The sequence below is a fragment of the Frieseomelitta varia genome, unplaced genomic scaffold (assembly GCF_011392965.1).
Source record: "Frieseomelitta varia isolate USP_RPSP 00005682 unplaced genomic scaffold, Fvar_1.2 scaffold_40, whole genome shotgun sequence".
Taxonomy (NCBI): Eukaryota; Metazoa; Arthropoda; class Insecta; order Hymenoptera; family Apidae; genus Frieseomelitta; species Frieseomelitta varia.
This window is the reverse complement of record NW_025110146.1, coordinates 3,442-23,282: the sequence shown is the minus strand read 5'-3', so window position 1 is coordinate 23,282 and position 19,841 is coordinate 3,442. Positions and strand designations below refer to the sequence as shown.

The window sequence follows — 19,841 nt, the reverse complement described above, 5'->3', positions numbered from 1 at the left end:
CCTCGGTTGCCTGGAGACGGGAAACACGGAGGAGCACACGACCAAGGGTAGAAATTGGGCTACAGTCATGGTTCCATTTGGTCGGCACGCGGATTACGTGGAGAAACTTTTCATCGTGCCTCGATGATCAACAACGCGATATTTATCCAGATTTTGTACGTTGTTTCTCTCGTTCTCTCTCTATCTCTCGTTTTCCCTCTGTCTCGTTCTTTTATTTCACGTTGACGAGATGATGTAAAACTCTTTCTTCCGATTGAATCGTGCAGTGCGTCATAACCTCTGCGAATTTTCGCGTCGAAACGAGACGTAAACTGCGCGTTCGATTGGCAGCGTACCACGCGTTTTGTGAGTTGAATTTCCTCCATCGTGGCAGGTTTTTTCCTCGATCGACCAAGGTCTAATTAAGCGGTGGTTTAATTCAGATTCGCGAGGCAAAGGTATTGTTCGTAGATTCTTTGTTTCCCTATTTTGTTTTATTGTTATCATCATTTTTTTTTTTTTTTTTTTTGGAAAATTGGTGGCGATTTTTGTCACGGAGTACGACGTGGATGGCCGTAACTATCCGTATCGGACATGATCCCTTTTTTATTTGCACGCGTCACATGGACAGTTTCGGCCGAGGTGTGCTTCATACACGCAGCAGCTGTACACAGTCATCGACGAAACTCGCGCGTCACTCTTTCGTTTCTTGTTCGCTCTATTTTTATTCCTAGTTTTTCCCCCTTCTTCGCGGATATCTGTACAGCGTTCGAACACTTGCGTTTCACGTGCAGCAGCTGCACGGTCATTTGACGAAAACGCGCGTCATTATTTCGTTTTCTCGTTCGCTCTAATTTTATTTCTAGTTTGTCCTTTCTTCGCTGCCGTATCTCCACGATTGGTGCTCGAACACTTGCGAGGCTGTATTTAAACGCGCCGTGTTATTCATTTCCCCGTCACAGTGTGTTACATAACATTTGAAAACGCGGTTTACGTAACCGCGCACCATATGAATGCAATTTTTGTCCAATAAACGGAGAAATACTTTCGCAAGCCACGTGTTTTTCCGCACATTGGTTGGCACAATTTTGCAGCTGGTTGCAGCGATGCGCGAAGGTCCGTTGTCAATTTTCCACGCAACGCGGACAACTCCTTTCGTAATTACGACTGTAACATTTATTATTGATATTAACACAATGCGAGGCTGCATATTGCAATCGTGTGTCTCTCTCGCCTGTCCACGACGCAGGATTATCCTCGATAATTATTCAACTCGCATCATTTTTCGCGTACCGCCCGCGCCGATGTCCGCGAGTGGCGTGTAAAAAGTAATTTTTATCGTTGCGAAATAATCACACACGCGACAAAAATATTTCCCACGTGTCTTCGTCATTTATTCAACGGTTTAATTTTGCCTTGGTGCAACGTTGAAATTCGTAACCTCTTCGAATAATAACGCTGCATTATAAATGAAATAGTTAAGCGGTCTCGTTAATTCATGAATTTTCGCCTGATCATTATTTGATATTATCGATTGCGTTACACGTTATCCCTGCAACGTGCATTTCAACGTTGTGGCGATCTTTCACGTACAAGAAAAATCCCGGATGCATGATTAGGTGGCAGTGAAAAACCCACCCTGCCGAAGTAGATGCGCATAAACGAGCACACAAAACAATTTTGGCCGCGGTCCAGTCAAATCGGTGACACGCCGTATATTATTGGTGGTCGCGTGGATTTGAAAATTTGGCCAAGGCAGGATTTTTGGACCACTGCCTGACAACTATGGAGATGGTATCGACGGAAAGTAAGTTCCGGCAAGATGTTTGACTTTATTTCTACCGGTGTGTCAATTTTTAGAAATGACGCTGCGCACGCAATTACGTACATATACGCAATGTCGCTTTGAGTGTTTTGTGCACGATTAACGAGCATGAGATAGATACAAGTAGAAAAAGAACGAAAAGGAAAGAAAAACGGAGAATTTTACATTTACGTTGCACGATCCTGCGACATTTTTCTCGCGACTGAAGTACGCATTTAAACGTGGAAATCTGCTCCGATATACAATATACGTGGAACTTGGAAGACGCGTCGGTTGCCGCGGCTGGTAACGCAAACTCCAGCAAACTATCCAAGCAGAAATACGTAATGAGACTACATGTCAATGGATGGCACCACCGATGTATAAACTTGAGTAGCAGTCTCGAGGCGTGTGACGCTCTTGTCAACGTTGCGCACAGCCGTTGGCTGTGCTTGCTGCCTGCCTGCTTTTCCTATCAGCCTGTCTGCCTGCTTTGCTTAAAAACATTATCGTGCCTGGATGTCGCGGGCCGTATCGAGCAATTCGTCAGGAGTACGTTTCAGAAATAATCTGTCGCTTGCTATCGTGAAATATTGACCGGGCTTCATTATTGATTCAACCCCGGTCAAACGTACTCTGCACCGGGTTTTCTGCTCGGTTTTCATGGTTTGTTGTTCCCCCGCACGTACATACGTTGCACGTACGTATCGTAACGGAGCCGTGTTGCCGCGCCGTTTCCGTGTGGTCGATAACTTTTCTGATGTATCGATAATCCTCCTCTCGTCGAAACAGGCAATTCGCGTAGTCGTGCGAGAGCGCGAGATATACACACGCGAGCATATCGCGGATGTAGATAGACCAGGTAGCAGCAGATAGAAAGGCGAATCGATAAATGCGTCTGGCTGGTTCGTGTTCAATTTTTCAAACCGTCCCGCGGCCGTTTCCGCGAAGAATTCGAGCATTGTTGTTCCACGAGAATGAATCCTCCTCGTAAACCCGATCGGTTTCGCCGGGCGAATTTTAATTCTCGTCCGTGTTGCCTTTTTTCCCTTCGCCGATATTTAGAACGCCTGTCGAACTCCAGCTTATATCGCCGTTTTCTTTCGATTATTGGACTCCTGTCCATCGGGCACATGCACGAGCCGATACCAGACAGGCTCTTGCAACTTGCGTCGCATTATGTATTCCGTATCGTTGCTCCGACGTGTCACGGACTGTCGATGTAACGATAAACTATCGGTGTTCCTGCTTCGTACACCGGAGGTCGCTAATTCACCGCGACGATTCCTACGTGCGTCTGTCGAAACGCGCATCTCCCCGCGACGATGAAAATTCATCGTTTTACACCCTTTTTTCTTTTTTCGCGAGCGCACACTCGCTCGGTGCTCGTGTAAGCTCGTGTTGTTTAAAAGCTTTCGACTTTTCGGCGTGATCGTGTTACGCCGACGCTCGACGTCGTAATTAATTTCGAGATGGCGCGACACGAGATCGGTACGTTAACATGTTGCCTAAAAAAAAAACAACCGTGTGACGTCGAGGATCGACAGCCGAATTTCTCTCAGCGAAATGATATTTTTCCTCGCCGCGGGAGATCTCTCGGTATTTGTTCGACGTGATTTTCACGGATTCTGGTCTGGCCGGTGGCCAGGAATCGCGGCCGAATCGAAAATTCACGTTTAGCCGGAAAATTAGATTAAAAACGTTTGTTTCGTCTCGGCGGTTCGAGAGTTGATTCACTCCACGCGACGTTGCATATTTCGCGGCGGGAAACACATACGTTCCTGCGAGAACACATTTGTTCGATCGAGACTCGCGATCGTCGACGAAAAATTCGTAAAATCGACGATGAGTATCAACAAGTAGCAGACGTACACACGTAAGGCTTCCACCGTCGTAAAATCGATGTGGATAATTTTATACACACACACACACACACACACACACACACAAACACACACATACACACACGGCGAACACGTGCACGCAATAAGCTCGCTATTTCGAGGAAATGTCCACGCTTCGACGGAATCTTCTTATCGGTTGCATAATTTTACACGACACGTCACGCACCGCGAAAACACGGATCGAACGGCACGGTTTAATCGACAGCTATTCCTTCCGACGTCGGTTGTTCGTGTTTTCTGCACGTGCTTGCAGTCCGTCAATGTCGCGTCGACATCGCGTTCCGTGCTCGTGTCTGCCTTGCCCATGAATAAAGAATCAACGCGTAACGATCGCTCGGTGGTTAATTGATCTGTACAAATAAGACACTCGTCTCGGTGAGGTCAATGAACCTTCTGGTAACGTACGATCTCGTTGTGAAAATAATGACGAAATACGAAAGAAAGAAAGCGAAGCCTCGAGAATGTTCTTCAGTAAGTATTTGGACATTTTAGTCGAAACTGCCGAAATGGTCAAAACGACTAATTTATAATTTTCTATGGAAATTTTATATCTTATCATATTAATTGTTATATAATTATATTGTTACTACATTAAATATTATATTAATTTTCTAACAGTGTGTTTTTTGGGTACTCGAGTGATTTTTAATGCAATGTATTAGTAGAAGCTTGCGTTATTAACTTTTTCTTGTACAACCTTGCGCTTGTTTCCAATTTCTCTGCTACAAATATTATACTGTTTCGTCAGTGGTTTTAGTATTAACAGTATGTGACGTATAATTAATTTATTAATCGAACGGGCCGCTTTATCGTTATCGGATTACGAAACTAACACGATAAATCCTAACATTATTCCTATTCCCGCGAATTAGTCGCTTCAAACGTTAAATAAAATACTACATATCTTTACGTTAAAATTTGGAAACAACGTACAATGCGGAGAAAAGTCGTCGTCTCCAGGAAATGTATCTTTTCGAAAAATTTTCAAGACAGACGTGCATTTCACGCCGATGTGTTTCGCGGGATCTGCCTTCGCTCGAATCTCGCCTCAATGTTCTTAATTACGAAAGCGCGCACGCGCGTGTATGCGTGCGCGATGAACAAAAGCGTGGTTGTGTCCAGCAGATACTCGATCGGAATAGGGAAAAATTCGAGGCTGAATAATCTCCGTCCGAAGAATAACAAGAGGAAGTCTCGTTGAAAAGCAGCTGATGCATAATAGGCGAGCGCGTTCGCCGAATCGACAAAATTTCTCAGGTGGAGTTCGCAACGACAAACACAATGGCAGCGGGGGACAACAGTGTCTGCTGGCGGTGAGGATTGCTCTAGAATTAATTCAATGCGAGCCGAGTCAAAGGACGAAATGAAAACGAAGAAAACCTCGAGGGCCATGGAAGATATCATTAATTTCTTCGGTAGCAAGAAATGCAGAGGAGTCTCTCTCTCTCTCGTCGAGTGAAGCACCTTTTTTTTTCAATTTGAAACGCTGAGCTTGTTCCATCGCCTCTCGAGGATGAAGCAGTTCCGAATTATATAGGCTAGACATTATTCGCGTTCCCCCCTCCCCCCTTTCATCTTCGTGGTTATAAGTTTTCCTCGACAGCGTGTCTCTGTTTCACCGAGGCTCTCCGCTCTCGTCGTTCGTGCGATTTTTTTTTCTTTTTTTTTTTTTTTTTTTTTCTTTTTGAAAAGTTCCTCCCCGTCCAGCGGTTGTGTAATTAAAATAGACCGTGTCTCGAACAAAGCGAAATTTTTAACGAGTTATTTTTACCAGATAACTCCCATTCCCGCTGCTTTCAACCAGAGTGGCCAACTTCTTTTTAACGCGTTGTTCTACAGTTTTTCGACGCACGGATGCAACGTGCGAAAGTGAGCTCGACGATGATACTTTCTTAATCAACAGGGCGCGAAGAGAAGATCGTAAGATTAGGCCGAGCACCAACTGAATAAAAATTCAAGTTGTTTTGGTAACAACCGGTGCTCCTTTTCTTCTTTTTTTTTTTTTTTCTTTACGCAGAGCAACAAGATAGAAAGACAAATTTATATTAATTTGCGTCAAATGTGTTTCTCCTCTTCTACGTATACACAATCACGTACATACGTAGTACGCGGCGCGCGCCACGCCGCCTGCAGCTATGCAATCCCCGTTACACGATACACTAACACCAGTGAAAGTATCACGCGCGCCGGCGATTATTTCTACCCATGTTTATTTCCAGTGGAATTTCTATTTAATTCCGTGTTTATTAACACACCGTACTATTAATACACCTAAACACCGAGTTCCCTTGCAACTGCCTCGGGAAAAAAAAAATTCGCCAGAGTATTTTCGCTAATCGGCCGACGTTCCACGAACTTCGTACGATAATCGTCACTGCAGATACCTTTATCGGAAGGAGTTACAAACGCGTATCTAATTAGCCGCTCGTGATTATCGGGTAATTCCACGCAACGATTGCGCAACTACCGATACCGCTCTCTTATCAACTATCCACCGTCCGGTTTTTCGAAGACTCGCCGAGATAAATAATTGTCGTCCAACTCGAGTCAAACATTTTCAATTTCTCGAAAACTTCGAGTTGCGATCTCTTGCGAGAGCGAGAGCGAGAGAGAGAGAGAGACCGACTGCAGTAATTACGTGTACGCGTATAGGCGTACCAGCAGACTCGAGACAAAAGAGGCACGAGCAAACGAAGAGAAACGAGAAGAGAGAAGAGCGAGTTCGCGTACGTGGGAGAAAAGGAGGGATGACCGCACAGAGTATCGTTAACCGGTATACACAAGAGCACGTTCTCCAGCGTGCACAAGTGGCGAGGCACCACGAGTTAGTATCGCGAGTGAACTCGGCCGACACGCAAGTAACCGCGTCCACACGCGTTTGCGAACCAGCGACTCTATGAATCGTTTGCCGTCGTCGATCGTTTCCTCGAGCGGGAAAACCTTCATGGAACCACGACGTTCGAAGAATCACAACGTCGACGCTGACATCGGATACCGTCGTCGCATTCTATTTCCGTGCTCGCCGCGGCTGGTCTAGCGTAGCGGCGCGGCCAAGAGAGAGAAGTCTCGGAGGCGGCCACACCACGCAGTGTTGTTTGGAACGAAAAGCACGGAGGAGACCGAAGGAGTGTTGTGTGCTGCACCGTGCTGTGTCGCGAGACAGAAGGAGAAAGAGGGACTCGCGGTGAATCGGCCCGTTAGTCGGCAGGAATCTAGGTGTGCAGCGAAGAGAAAGAGAAAGAGAGAGAGAGAGAGAGAGAGAGGAAAAGGTACGTAGTACTCGGCAGGAGTAGAGTTTCTCGACGCAAGTTTCCTGCATCGACTCGACAAAATTTCGAAGTCTCTGAGCAAAGTTGGCCAAAAGTTTCGCGCTGCAACGATGCTAATCGCGACGATACGAAGTACATAACACGCGTGACCCGAACGCCAACAACGGTGGTCTCCAAGAGGTGTTTGCACATTCGTTTCGAGCTGTTTGCCCGGCGCTCGGTCGTCAGAGCGAGGAGGAAGAAGCGGTATCTCTCGTTCGGTGATCTCGTTGCGCACGGTTATCTGGATCGAGTTCAACGAGAGACGTCAATTTTCTTTTATTGCAGGCTCGAGGTACCGCTTCATCCTGACTGCTGCTATTCTCTTTCGGTAATTTTCTCCGACAGAAGTTCCTCTCCCAGTGTGTACGAATTTATTGACGTTTCCCCGTACCGTTTCTTTTTTCTCCCTTTCCTCCTTTGTATTTTTCCTCCCCTTCTCTCTCTCTCTCCCTCTCTCTTTTTTTCCTACGAGATCCAGGTGTTGTCTTCAAATTGAACTTCGCGATCTTCGTAGACGATAAACCACTTTGCGGAGAAATATCGACAGGCATGCTCGATTTCCCCGCTCCATTGTTTGCGCCGGATACAGCTTGCTATCTCGATTGACGTTGTTTATCGGTGGGAAAAGTTTGCACGTGCTTTTCGCACGTGCGATCCTCCGGCGTTTAAATTCGACCGACCGATCGATCGATCGATCGATCGGGGAATATCTGCTGCTGCTGCTGTTGAATTTAGCCTCTTTGGTCCAGCTTGCTTGCTCTCCGTGTAAAACGCGGAGAGTATCATTCGAATACGCGCATCACACAGAGAATGTGCTCGTCGGTATTACACAGACGCTCTCACCTTGAACGCAGGAAGCTACGAATTATTATCACGATCAGGATTTACGATCGCGCCGAGGCTTGGTTCAATGGTACTGGGTTCGAATTATCAACAGGCACCAATAGTAGGGTCGAGAGAGTTGCTGCAAGAACGTTGACACGTCGTCGTGCCCGATGACTCACGACGCCTGTTTTTATTGTGTCTGCTGCCCTCTTTGTGGTTTCATTCGTGAACGCTGACTTGGATCAACTACGTGATAACTGCTGCGCGATCCCGTGGATGGATCAAGAAGCCTCGCTTTGACGGAAATTTACAACGATGAAAAGACAAAAGATCCTCCAGCTGCTAAATTTAATCCGTCTTATTGTTAGTTGAAACTGTGGTTCTTATCTCCGATTTGCATCTTTGTTCCTATGTGATTCCCTAGATAATGATGAAAATTCTACGAAGAATGAACGATTTCTCGGTTCGAGGTCACCATTTTTTTCACTTTTATACTCATCATTGTATCAATTTGGCACGATAGATGCGAAAATAATGTGTAACGCGTGCAATTTTATTTCTGAACATGTATATATACATGTATATATATATATATATATATATATATATATATATATACACACAGGGTGTTTCCTGTAACGCACGATTTTTCTCCTACTTACAGCCATCTGACAAAAAAAAAAAAAATTTAGAACAAAATTTGAACGGTACAGGGTGTACAGTAGGTATCAATAGAAAAAATTTCGAAAACTGTTTGTTTTCATAGCTAAATCAAGGTCACTTTGGATGACTTCTCGTCATATTTGATTCTAAGTCAGTGTAAACATAGTTATCCTCTGATTAGAAGCTAAATGTTTCACATTTCCACTACTGCAAAAAGAGTAACTTGTTAATAAAAATATCATATAATGTGTTTTGAATTCGTCTCGATGTTCTCTACAATACGGTGGAAAAAAAATTATGTGTTCCTATTTGTTTCATCCAAAATGACCTTGATTTAGCTATGAAAACAAACAGTTTTCGAAATTTTTTTTATTCATACCTACTGTACATCTTGTACCGTACAACTTTTTTTTGTCAGATGGCTATAAGTAGGAGAAAAATTGTGCGTCGCGTTACAGAAAACACCCTGTATGTATGTATGTATGTATATATATATATATATAGAGAGAGAGAGAGAGAGAGAGAAATTTCATCTCTAACAGAGGAAACTCGTTTGATTTCGAAGCGCGAACATGACACACCGAGGAATAATAAAATCGAGTCGCAATAGCATCAAAAAGTAGGAAAACTCTGGAATGGAGGGAAATATCATAAACGCAAAGTCTGTGGAATTTGTCACTTTGTTCAGAGAGAGTAGACGGAACATACGCGAGTAGTCGTTCGATCGAAATTACCGCGAGCGCGCGGGAGCCGCGTCGTCGCCTCCGCGTCCAGTTTCATCGATATTGCCTACGAAATGGGAAGAAAGAGGGCTGCGCGCGAGAAGGGCGCGCTGTTTTCTGGTGCGTCGACGACTTTTGCTAGCCAATTGAGCCAACATGAAAGCCAAGACGAGGAATTGCAGCGGGTCAACGAATCGTCCACTTGCACGAACACAAAGGAACAATCTGAACAAGAACTATACATCTCTCTCTCTCTCTCTCTCTCTCTCTCTCTCTCTCTCTTTCTCTCACTTCCCACCCGCTGTCTGTCTGTCGGTCTATCTATGTATCTGTATGTCGTTCTTCATTCTCCTTTCTTTCAGGCCCACTTCAACATTCTTCCAACGCGTTATTCCCTGCTTTTCGCAAAGTCAATTCCCTGTTTCTGTTTCTGTTGTTTCGTTCTCGCAGACAGAGACACGCCGACGACTTCGTTCCGGCGTAGCTCCGTTTACGATCGATTGCGTGCAATCGAATGGCCTCGTAAACAATATTACCTGGGCACGACGACCGATGCTTCAATTTGACGAAACGATGTTTAACGACGGGAAAGGTATTGTTTTACCTGATTACGTTGTTCTTCTTCGTCGTCTTTTCTTGTTCTTTTTTTTTCCTTTTTCGTTCTGGACCTACACGATCGCGTGATGGATCGAGTTGTTTCCAATAAACACGGTCGTATCGACGACGCGGAATTTAGTTGACACTTCAGCTGAATAGAGCGAAGAAGCCGTTAGATCGTAAAGTGTCAGGCCGGTGGTGATCGAAAGCCACGAAAGACGCTACGTTCGCGCGCAATTAGAATATCCTTCCATCGAGATGGAAGAGTTTCTCGCGTTCGAAGAAGAAAATACGAAGGGAAGAGTGTGCGGAACGTTTCTCGTTTCAATTTTCATCCGGAGGATTTTTTTCGAGCGTCAAAAGGAAGACTTCGAGCATCGTAACAGAATCGGGCGAGCATTATTACGAAAGATAAAGAGAGAGAGAGAGAGAGAGATCGTTTGTTTGTTTGTTTAGTCTGTCACTCGACGATTTAATTTGCTGCTCCCCGCTTTAATTTTTTTTCGGTATCGGTGCTGCTACAGTTTCAAGCTTTTCTCCGTCCTCGGGAAAGCCTGTGAAAGTTGCTAGGTTGCAAATTTTATTATCTCTAACTGGCGTTTCAACGCCTGAGACGCACTTTGTTGCGAGACAAGTTCTCAACAGCGGATAATTTCTTCGCTGTTTTCCGAAGTTTCTATCACTTGCGCGCAAGCGGCGAAATTTTGACGACAGAATTTCCCGGTTGATCTAACATATTAAAAATCGCATGAAAATTTCGGGAAAAAATACGAGCTTCAATCTCGTCGTGTTTTGATAATAGTTTCACAGTGGAAAATTGGTTTGTGGAATTAAAAGTGTTATGNCTTTATATTGGATCGGTTTCGATTAAAAAAAAAAAAAAAAAAAAAAAAAAAAAAAGGGAAAATTTAAATTCCAATGATACTTCGGAAGAAAAACAAAAAAAGAAAAAAACGATTTTACGGTGGAAAATGTTCGAATTTCCTGTATTCATTCGTTTCTCGTTCGTCGTTTTATTTTTTTTTTTTTTCTCCTTCCCCCGATCTTTGAAAATGCAGTATAATGTTTCTCTTGGAAATATCGGAGTACCAGACGTCCTTCCGTTTGAATTTTCATCTGTGTAATGATTAAATATCACAGAATCGAAGATAAAATCGTTGGGACCACGTATCGAGAGGAAATTATTACACGGGATATGGATTTCATCTTGTATTTCCAGTGGGTGTGATTTTTGAAACAGAAACTTTATGAATTGACATAAAGCGTCAGCTGTCGCATTAGATATAATTCTGGTGGTGTCCACGTCAAACGCAAATATTGTATTTCGGTGTATATTCCGATACGCGAACGCGGTCCCGAATTACTATTTTGTCAAATGGTACCGATATGACAACGCAGTGTTAAAGTCTACAAGAAACAGCCTCAATTTCGAGCCAAAAATCTGTCTGATATTACACTTTCGAGTGTTTAGAACATCGACGTATGCATATCGTACGTGCATAATTGCCAAGTTTAAAACGATAAATTTTTCAGCGTAAAAAATTGGAGCAATTCGTTTCGCACGATGTCAACGTTGCATTCTTCCAACTCCGCGCGATGTTTTGAGAAATTAGTTGAGAAATAAAAGGCACGAGTACGTGGAAGTAAAATGTTGCTAGTTACGTTTCATTCTCTGTTCCGCTGTGCGTCTCTACCAAAAATTACAACGTCGCGACTAAAACAATTTTAATCGCTCGAAATTGTTTCGGACATCAACGAGTCGCTCGTCGAGTTAAAATAATTCCAAGTAGTAAGCAATCTAACAGCGATCGGCCGCGATCGATCCTTACTTTGCCCGTGCAAACAACTCCCGTTAAAAAACGTCGAGAAACGCACACTGCGATACACTCTCGAACATATCGAGCACAAAAGGTTAAAGAAACGCGATCACGAACTTACCGGCGAGTAATTCGCGTAGGATTACGCGAAACTGCTCGTGTTACGCGTTCCTGTGCAACGTATGTACATACGTACGTATGTGAAAGTAGTAGTTGGTCGAGATTCGTGCGACACGATCGCGGCCGAACGAAAGAATGGCTGGAAAGCCTCGGCGGGTAAACAACCATCGAAAATCCAGTCTCGGCGTAGGCTTCGTGAATAAACGGTGCACGTTCTTCGAGCCATACGCCGCGATAGATACGGCGTTATTGTAACCCGTTAATATTATTGCGAAATCTTTGACGGGCTCCACCAGCCACGACCTAGATTCTATCCTCCATCGGTCTGGTGTGTTTATGCGGACTACCGTTTCTTTTTCCTTTTTTTTTTTTTTTTTTCGCGATTTTTCTGCCACAACACTCTCGGGATATTCGGGACAGTGCGAGAGTCTCTCGCCGCGGTAGAATTTCGCCGTTAAGTACCGTTGGCCTTCTAAACTAGAAACAGAAACGGGTTTTTTTTTTTTTTTCTTTTTTTTTTGTTTTCGATCCAGCTCGGGATTTTCGACAATTTTTTCTTTTTTTTTTTCTCTCTTTTTTTTTCATTCTATCCACGCGAAAGATCAAATTTTCGCAAGCCATACGCTCGCTCGTTATATCGTTCGTCGCACGAACGCGCGAATTTTGATAAAAATACGATAAATACACGGCGGGATAAATTTCTCTCCGCAATGCAATTGTTCCCGCACCGCGTGTGTGTGTGTGTGTTTTTTTTCATTTATTCATACATATCTCAATTTTTTCCCCCCCCACGAGATTCTCCCAATTTCTCGGTAATTTTATTCCGTTGCGAAGAGAGGCGATGTTCGTTCTTTCCAATTATCCTCTCTCTCTCTCTCTCTCTCTTAGACGTATTTTTCGTCGATAACTTGAGTGATATAGATAACTTCTGCTTGCCCGCGTTCTTATTGCAGCTGAAATCGCTTGGGAATTTTACAAATGTGGAATGTTAATTTCCTTTGACAGAGCAAGAGCAATTTTCACAAAGAGCCGGTTGTACAGTTGATCAAACGGCGCGTGCTTGTTCCGCGGAGGCGGGCAATTTTTCATTACGATTACACGGCGATTCGTAATCGCCCTCTTTTTCCGGCGCGCCGTCGTTGTAAACAGCGAACTTTTTAGACAAACTTTCATCCGCAATTAACGAGCGTTCGATAATTTGCTACGATTAAAGAATTTCCCGATTTAAAAGAAATGGTCTGTTAAATTGAGATATTCCAACGAGACAAATCGCCATCTTCTTAAAAAAAAAAAAAGATATCTCGTTCAAATACTCGGCTCGATCGAACTACGCAATTCAGTCAGTTATCGGAGGGAAACAGAGATTGGCGGAGATTATTTCGCGGTTAGCGTTAATTTCGCGTCGGCGAGCGAGGTCGCGGCTCAATAGCGTCGTTGCACCTACGCGCGAAACATGGGCGGAGATTAGAAGAAATAGAAGACGAGACGTCGTTTTCATTCACGGAATTCTAATCAATTCACCTCGGAATTCCAATAAATTCGTGTCTCCAAGAAGTCTCAAAGAAAGGAACAAGAAAGTGCAATAAAAGACGATTATTGCGTACTGTTCTGGCGTAGAACAGAACCCTTCGAGGCGGTCAGCCAGCTCAATTCCTAAGAAACCTCGTCTCTGCCGAGAATTGCCAGATGTCCTGTCATACTCTCATCTAAGGACACTTTCTCTGGTCTTGGAGGGAGAGACAGGATGTGGAAAGGCTCGGTAGGGCAGAAACAAAGCCCAGCGTAGGAAAAGGGATACTTGGCCGTGGCCATAAAATCGTAGACCACTCTAGAAATTCGTAGAGTCACATTCAGCGGTCAGTCAATCACAAGCAGTCAGTCACAATCGGTCATTCCGCCTCAGTCACGAGGAGAGCTAGCGTGCCCTCTCCCGACTTATAACACATCCACATTTGTATATTATAGTGAAATATAAGTATTTATTTTACATCTCGCTTTCATTCATAAAACATCTCTCCGGCGGCTGTAAACGGCAAGACGAGAGAACGACCAGCGAAGCGGGTAGCAACTAACGTTCACCGTCGCGCAACGCCGTAACACGTACAGTTGAATCGACACGACGCTCTTTGACCTCGAATTTGTAATCGAACGCGTATTTCAAATCGTCGCCGATCGCGGGAAATTAAGTCATTCCCGATAACGAGCGCCACTCGAAATAATTCGCGTCGTTTCATTTGATTAGCAATCGAACACCGAGACCTCCCCCTTTCCCCGCGGTCGACAGACAAAAAGACTGGTCTTTTTTTTATCGCTCGGGCGATAAGCTGCAGTCATCGATATCGAACTGTGTGTAACTTTGACAGACGGCGGTAGCCAGTTACTCTCGAGAGCGTAATATAATTTCAAAAATTCCTTCGCAGGAATTAGGTTCCGAGTAAACGAACGACACTCGTCACATTTCACGAAGGTTCATTCCTCGTAGCAACAACGTTACAATGTCTTTAGTTTGATGAAAAAGAGCGCTGCTTCTTCTTCTCGGCACGTCTTTTTATCTTTTATCGTTTCTTGGCAAATCAAAAAATTAACTGGTAATGTCACCAATTAACGCGCAATGTGAAATTTTTAATTGTACGAAAAAGATAAGCTTATATAAATCAACACAGTTTAGAGTACATAAAATAGAGTAATAATTTGTGCTATGAGAACTGAACGGACAAGTAGCTGTAGACGGATAACGCAAAGTCGGTAAATACCAGGCTGCAAAAAACCACGTCCAAGGTGTTTCTACCTCGTGACCAACTTCGTAGGCTGACGCGGATCATACGTGACGAGGATGTTGTTACGAAACGTTTGTTTCGTACGTGCGAACGTCCTCGTTTTTCTTTCGCTTCCACGCGGATGGTAAAACAAAAAAAAAAAAAAAAAAATTTAAAGAAAAAAGAAACGGACGGCGACTTGAACTTTTAACGGTGTGTGTGTTTGGCCAAATTTACCACGTTTCATTGAAAGTTTCGCGCGTAGAATGATAGCGATTTAGCAATTTAGCGCGGCGGCTTTGCGCCAACATAAGCGAAATTCAAGCTCCAATTTGTTTAGAAAGTCGTTTAGAAACGTATCAAAGAGGCTGCCCTTTCGTTTTGCCAGAATTTCATATTACGTTATTCGTTAGAGGCCTTTACGCGCCCCGTTTCTGATCTTTGCGTCCTTTCTATCGCTATCGAGCCTATGTCGATTTTATTCAGACATTTACCCACTATTTCGGTAGCACTTGCCATCTAAAATAAAATATTAATTATGACAAATACCACTCGACCGTTGCACATCTTAAGGAATATTCTGGTGGTTTGGAGCGAAGTTGCAGTTAGAATCGACTGGACACGAAGCTTTGAATTTTACTTCTTTGTCCAATTTTATCCGCGATTTCCGATCCTGACGTCACAAATTTCATTTCGCTCGTCTGTCAAGAGAAGGAGGTACACACTTTCGGGTATTTATCGTGGTTCTTCCCGTGAATTATCACTCCTGTCGCCGATAATGAAGCGAAAGTGATCTACACCCTCGTTCGGGGAACTCTCTCTCTTTCTCTCTCTCTCTCGGTACACCCGCTGCTTTTAATAAAACTTCACTCTGCCTGGGTGTAGATTACGAAGTTTCAACCATATTTACTCTTTAGTAAGCCCGCCGTTAATATATCAACCACAGCAGCTCCCTTATCGCGTCCGTCGCGATCAAATGAAATAATATTTCTTCCTATCTTTCAATAACGCCGTGCAAACGTTCCCCAACTTTCCGTACAAAGATCCCTCGTTCGTCGTTGAAAACAAAAAAAGAGTTGTCCTTATACCGACAGGACACTGACCCTCCCTTCTGCGACAAAAATCTGTCACAGCTCGACACATTTCGTACAAATGCACAAACTTTGAGCGGCAGAGAGAAGATTCCATAGAGATTAATCGCATCGACTCTCGAAAATTATCTGAAGTTGTCTGTTCTTAACACTAAGAACTACCTAAAGTGGCCAAAATGACTAATTTATAATTTTCTATGGAAATTTCACATATTTACATTAGCAGCGTGTTTCATACTCGAGTGACTTTTACTAAAATATATTGATAGAAACTTGTATCCTTTATATTGAATTGTTAACTTTTTCTTGTACCTTGCGCTTGAATTTCTTTGCTAATAAATATTATATTTTTTCGTCGGTAGTTCTAGTGTTAATGGACAGAAATTTATACTACAAAATATAAGTACTACGTAAGTAGTTATATGTGACTTTAAACCTACACACACACATATACCAATACACACAAAAAGGAAAAGAGTCGTTCAGAAGTCTTTTCACAGGCCAAAATCTGGACACACCGATGGTCGAGCCAACGTCTTTCCAACGAGAAAAAAGAATCGTCGTGGATTTGGACGCGGGAGGCACGTGAATCGCTCAGAAACGATCGTGGTACGGTGGTGGTACGATCCGAAAGGGCCTCCGAAAGGGCCTACGAAAGGTTCCTAGGCCCTTTATCCGGCTTACCCGAGTGTTGAAAGAGATCGGAGAGGGGAGAGGTTTCGTTCGACCTGAAGAGAGCAAGCAGGTGCGTTCGTTCAACCCGTAACTAGCGTGCAGTTTACCTGCGGGAGCGTCTGCCAGAGCACACCATCGCGTCGCATCGCGCGGAACGTTCGTGCCTCGGTCTCTCGTTTCCTCGTGCTCGCGCCTCGTTCCACTCCACGGGATTCCATCGAAATTATTGTTTCACGGCGATACAACAGTCTGCGCCTCATCGCGGGGGAATCTCGATACTCTTCTATCGCTGTCAGGTACGTCAGGATCGATTCCTCCTCCTCGCCCCATCGTTTCTACAATTTTCGTAGTTTGCAGTTTTTTTTTCTTACTTTTTTGTTTTTCTAACACGTTCAACACGTTCGTCGCTATACCACTTGCCTGGAATTGCCACTGCTTCTCATTCGGAAAATATTTTTTTTTTTTTCTTTCTTTGTTTCAAGTAGTTGTTTTATATTTCGCATAGTTGATGCTTATCAAAATAATGCGGAACGCGTTCTTGAGCGATGTTTTGTCAAGTTTTGTCATTCTGAGAGTCTGATAATAACATCGAGGAAGAATGTTAATGTTTCCAAGAGTATCTTTTTCACATTAAGAAAAAAAAAATATATATATATATATATTACGTCCACGAAGGCACGACGTGCCATTATCAACGCGATAATACGACTTATCTTTATTGGATTGATATTATAATCTGTATCACGAGTGTGACTCTACGAGGTAATTGGTTAATCGACGAAACTGCTTGCTACCCTAAAGGGTACTTCTAAATTAATCTTGAGGGGACAAGCTTTGTTATCTGTTGTGATATCCCTCCACCAAATACACAGCAGTTAATCGCCAATTATACGATATATCTGGGACTAAATTGAAATGTCCTTCTCCGAAATTCTCCGACCTAACGCCGCTAATATTTCGAGATTGTTTTTTTCTTTTTTTTCTTTTTTTTTTGGAAGCAAGGTAAAAATTCTCTTTCGAATTTTTCCTAGAATGGACAAGGATCTCAATTTCTTGATTTTTGATTATTTATCATTGTTCGAAAACGAAGGATAATCGTCTATAGAGAGAAAAAACGCGTTAGTAGACGCGTTCAAATCGATAAAATCCTCCCACAAATAACTAATGACTAATATTTGCCAGCTACAGCACGAGATATTTGTAATTCAACCCAATTTCGAGTCCGCGTTTAATCTCCGAGCTACGTAACTATTTTTGACTCTTTGAGGAATCACGTATCTCGCGCGCGATTGGAACATCGATGTATCCTCGAGTAATCAGTTCAACGTTGATGCTACGAGGTGCAACCGAATGTAATCGAAAGGTCATCGTTTCGCCGTTTACGAGCAAAGTGAGCCGTACTTGGAATATTTTTGCACAAATCGACGGGAACGTGCACAGTGAAAGTGCAACCGCTTCGTTGTTCTCCGGGGTCGTTGTTGAATACGAGACGACGCTGCTGTCGCGAAAGCGTGAGTGCTCGTTTTTAATAGTGCCAGTCCGATGAATATTTCAAATGGAACTTTAATCACGCGCGGAGGTCCGCGCGACAAAAGATAACGTTGGTTGTTTCCTTTCTCGCTTTACCGGTTGGCGCGACGTTGTCATACCGCGTACCTTTTGAAAACGACCGAGCATTGAAATTCCCCGCGAAACAACGTTACACTAAACCCAGTTCCTCTCTCTCTTTTTCTCTCCCTGTCTCTCTCGTATCTTTCGGAAGATATACCGACCTTTATACCATTTTTCTTTTTTTTCTTTTAAACTGTGCATATTGAAATATCTGAAGACGATTCTACCTCCATTTTTTTCATTTTTTTTTTTTTTTAGATTAGTTGATTAATTAATTAGGACGAAAAATAATCTCGATATCGCCTCGAATGGAAGATCTCGCGAACGCAATTAGAGAAATGAAATTCAGGTTAGCGTAGAGAACTTTGCATATTTTCTTGACAATTGTTTCGGAGATTTGAAATCGAAAGAAGCATAAGAGAGAAAACGCATAAACTGACAACTACCGAACTGCCTGGTCGTTTCATTGTACAATAGAAAGAGAAAATGGATTGAACGGAATTGAATTTTTGCGTTCGATTCTACCGGATTCCTGAGGCTTTAATTTAATCGATGAATCTTTCATTAATCGAGACTTCAACGTGCGACACTATCTTTTTGTTTTTGTTCCTTTTTTTTTTTTTTTTTTAATTAATTCGATAAAATTCCGAGAATGTGTCGAAAAATCCTAAAGCTATATAAAAGATAGATGAAAGATAATTATTCTTCGATAATGCAATACATATAGTAAAGTATCAATCTATGATGGCTATCAATTATATGGCTCCCTTTGGTATTGCAAAAGAAAAAAAAAAAGAATTCTTTGTGCCATTCAACATGTATTTTCTACTCGCTTCTCGTGTTCCTTTTCAGTTTCGCTGATTGAATTTTCTTTTAATCCTTAAATAAAAAAAAAAAAAAAAAAGAAAGAAAAAAGACGAAAAAGGAATGAACTCCACCTTTTGTATAAAATCGCGCAGAGATACGACCTCATCGCTTTCATGAGATCTACAAAATTTTCTATCAGCGCATCGAGCTTTAAAAAACTTAAGAACCAGCGTTACAAGTCTTTTGATTCTTCGCACGACACGATGAAAGAGAAGATTTTAAGATCTCTCTCGCTTAATTCTACTACTATCTTCATATTTTTCTATCCTAATTTAGATCCTTCGTTGTCTGTCGACAAAGGAAAAGCACTTTTAGATTTAGAACATTTTTGTATTTATTTATTTTTTTTTTTTTGTTTTTTTTTTTTTTTTCTTATGAGAAAAACATTTGGAATTTTTGCTATGAACTGCTATGAACATTGTGACAAATAATAATGCGATTATAATATTTGAATACGGAAGAAGATTCGTCCGTGTTGTAAAATATCACTCACTCATTTTCTCATGATGAGATGAGATAAGTGGAGATTATTTTGCCGAAATTCGACGTTGGTTAGCGAGCAACACACAGAGGCAAATATCCGGCTTATTTATCCACTCTAACGAGCCATCTGTATACAAAACCCATTGACACTACAATACAGAAACATTCGTGAAAATAAGCAACAACAGATTTTCCACTACTTTCAACCTATAAAATTGATCAGTAGCTGACTTTACGCTAGTTCTATTTTGATTGTAGAGAGCGTAAACAACGAATACTCGTCATCTGCAGAAAAAATCCAGGTCGCGTATCGTTCGCGGGGGTCAATGGCTTCTAATCACCCCGTTCCTCGGTAAATCACTAATTTCCATACTAATCGCCGCTAATAACCGTTCTCTCGTGACGATCGATGCGACACGGATGAACATAAAAAAAAGAGAAAAAGAAAAAAAGGAAAAAAAATGAGGGAAAAAAGCCGTGAAAAAGGCGGAGCACCGTGAAAAAGAGATGAATTTATTATTAATTCCGTGTGTATCGATCGGACCCTGGCGAATACATACCGAAGGTCTTGGAAACAAGGCTCAGGCCAGGACATACGGGAGGGGGTGCGGGCGAT

At 42.7% G+C, this 19,841-nt stretch overlaps 1 long non-coding RNA gene across 1 annotated transcript; it reads left to right on the top strand.

Annotated features, from left to right (window-relative positions):
- Positions 1-6,350: 6,350 nt before the first annotated feature.
- Positions 6,351-15,623, top strand: LOC122531441. The gene is made up of 2 exons (XR_006307281.1): positions 6,351-6,903; positions 15,416-15,623. It is a non-coding gene; the product is annotated as an uncharacterized LOC122531441 (long non-coding RNA).
- Positions 15,624-19,841: the final 4,218 nt, after the last annotated feature.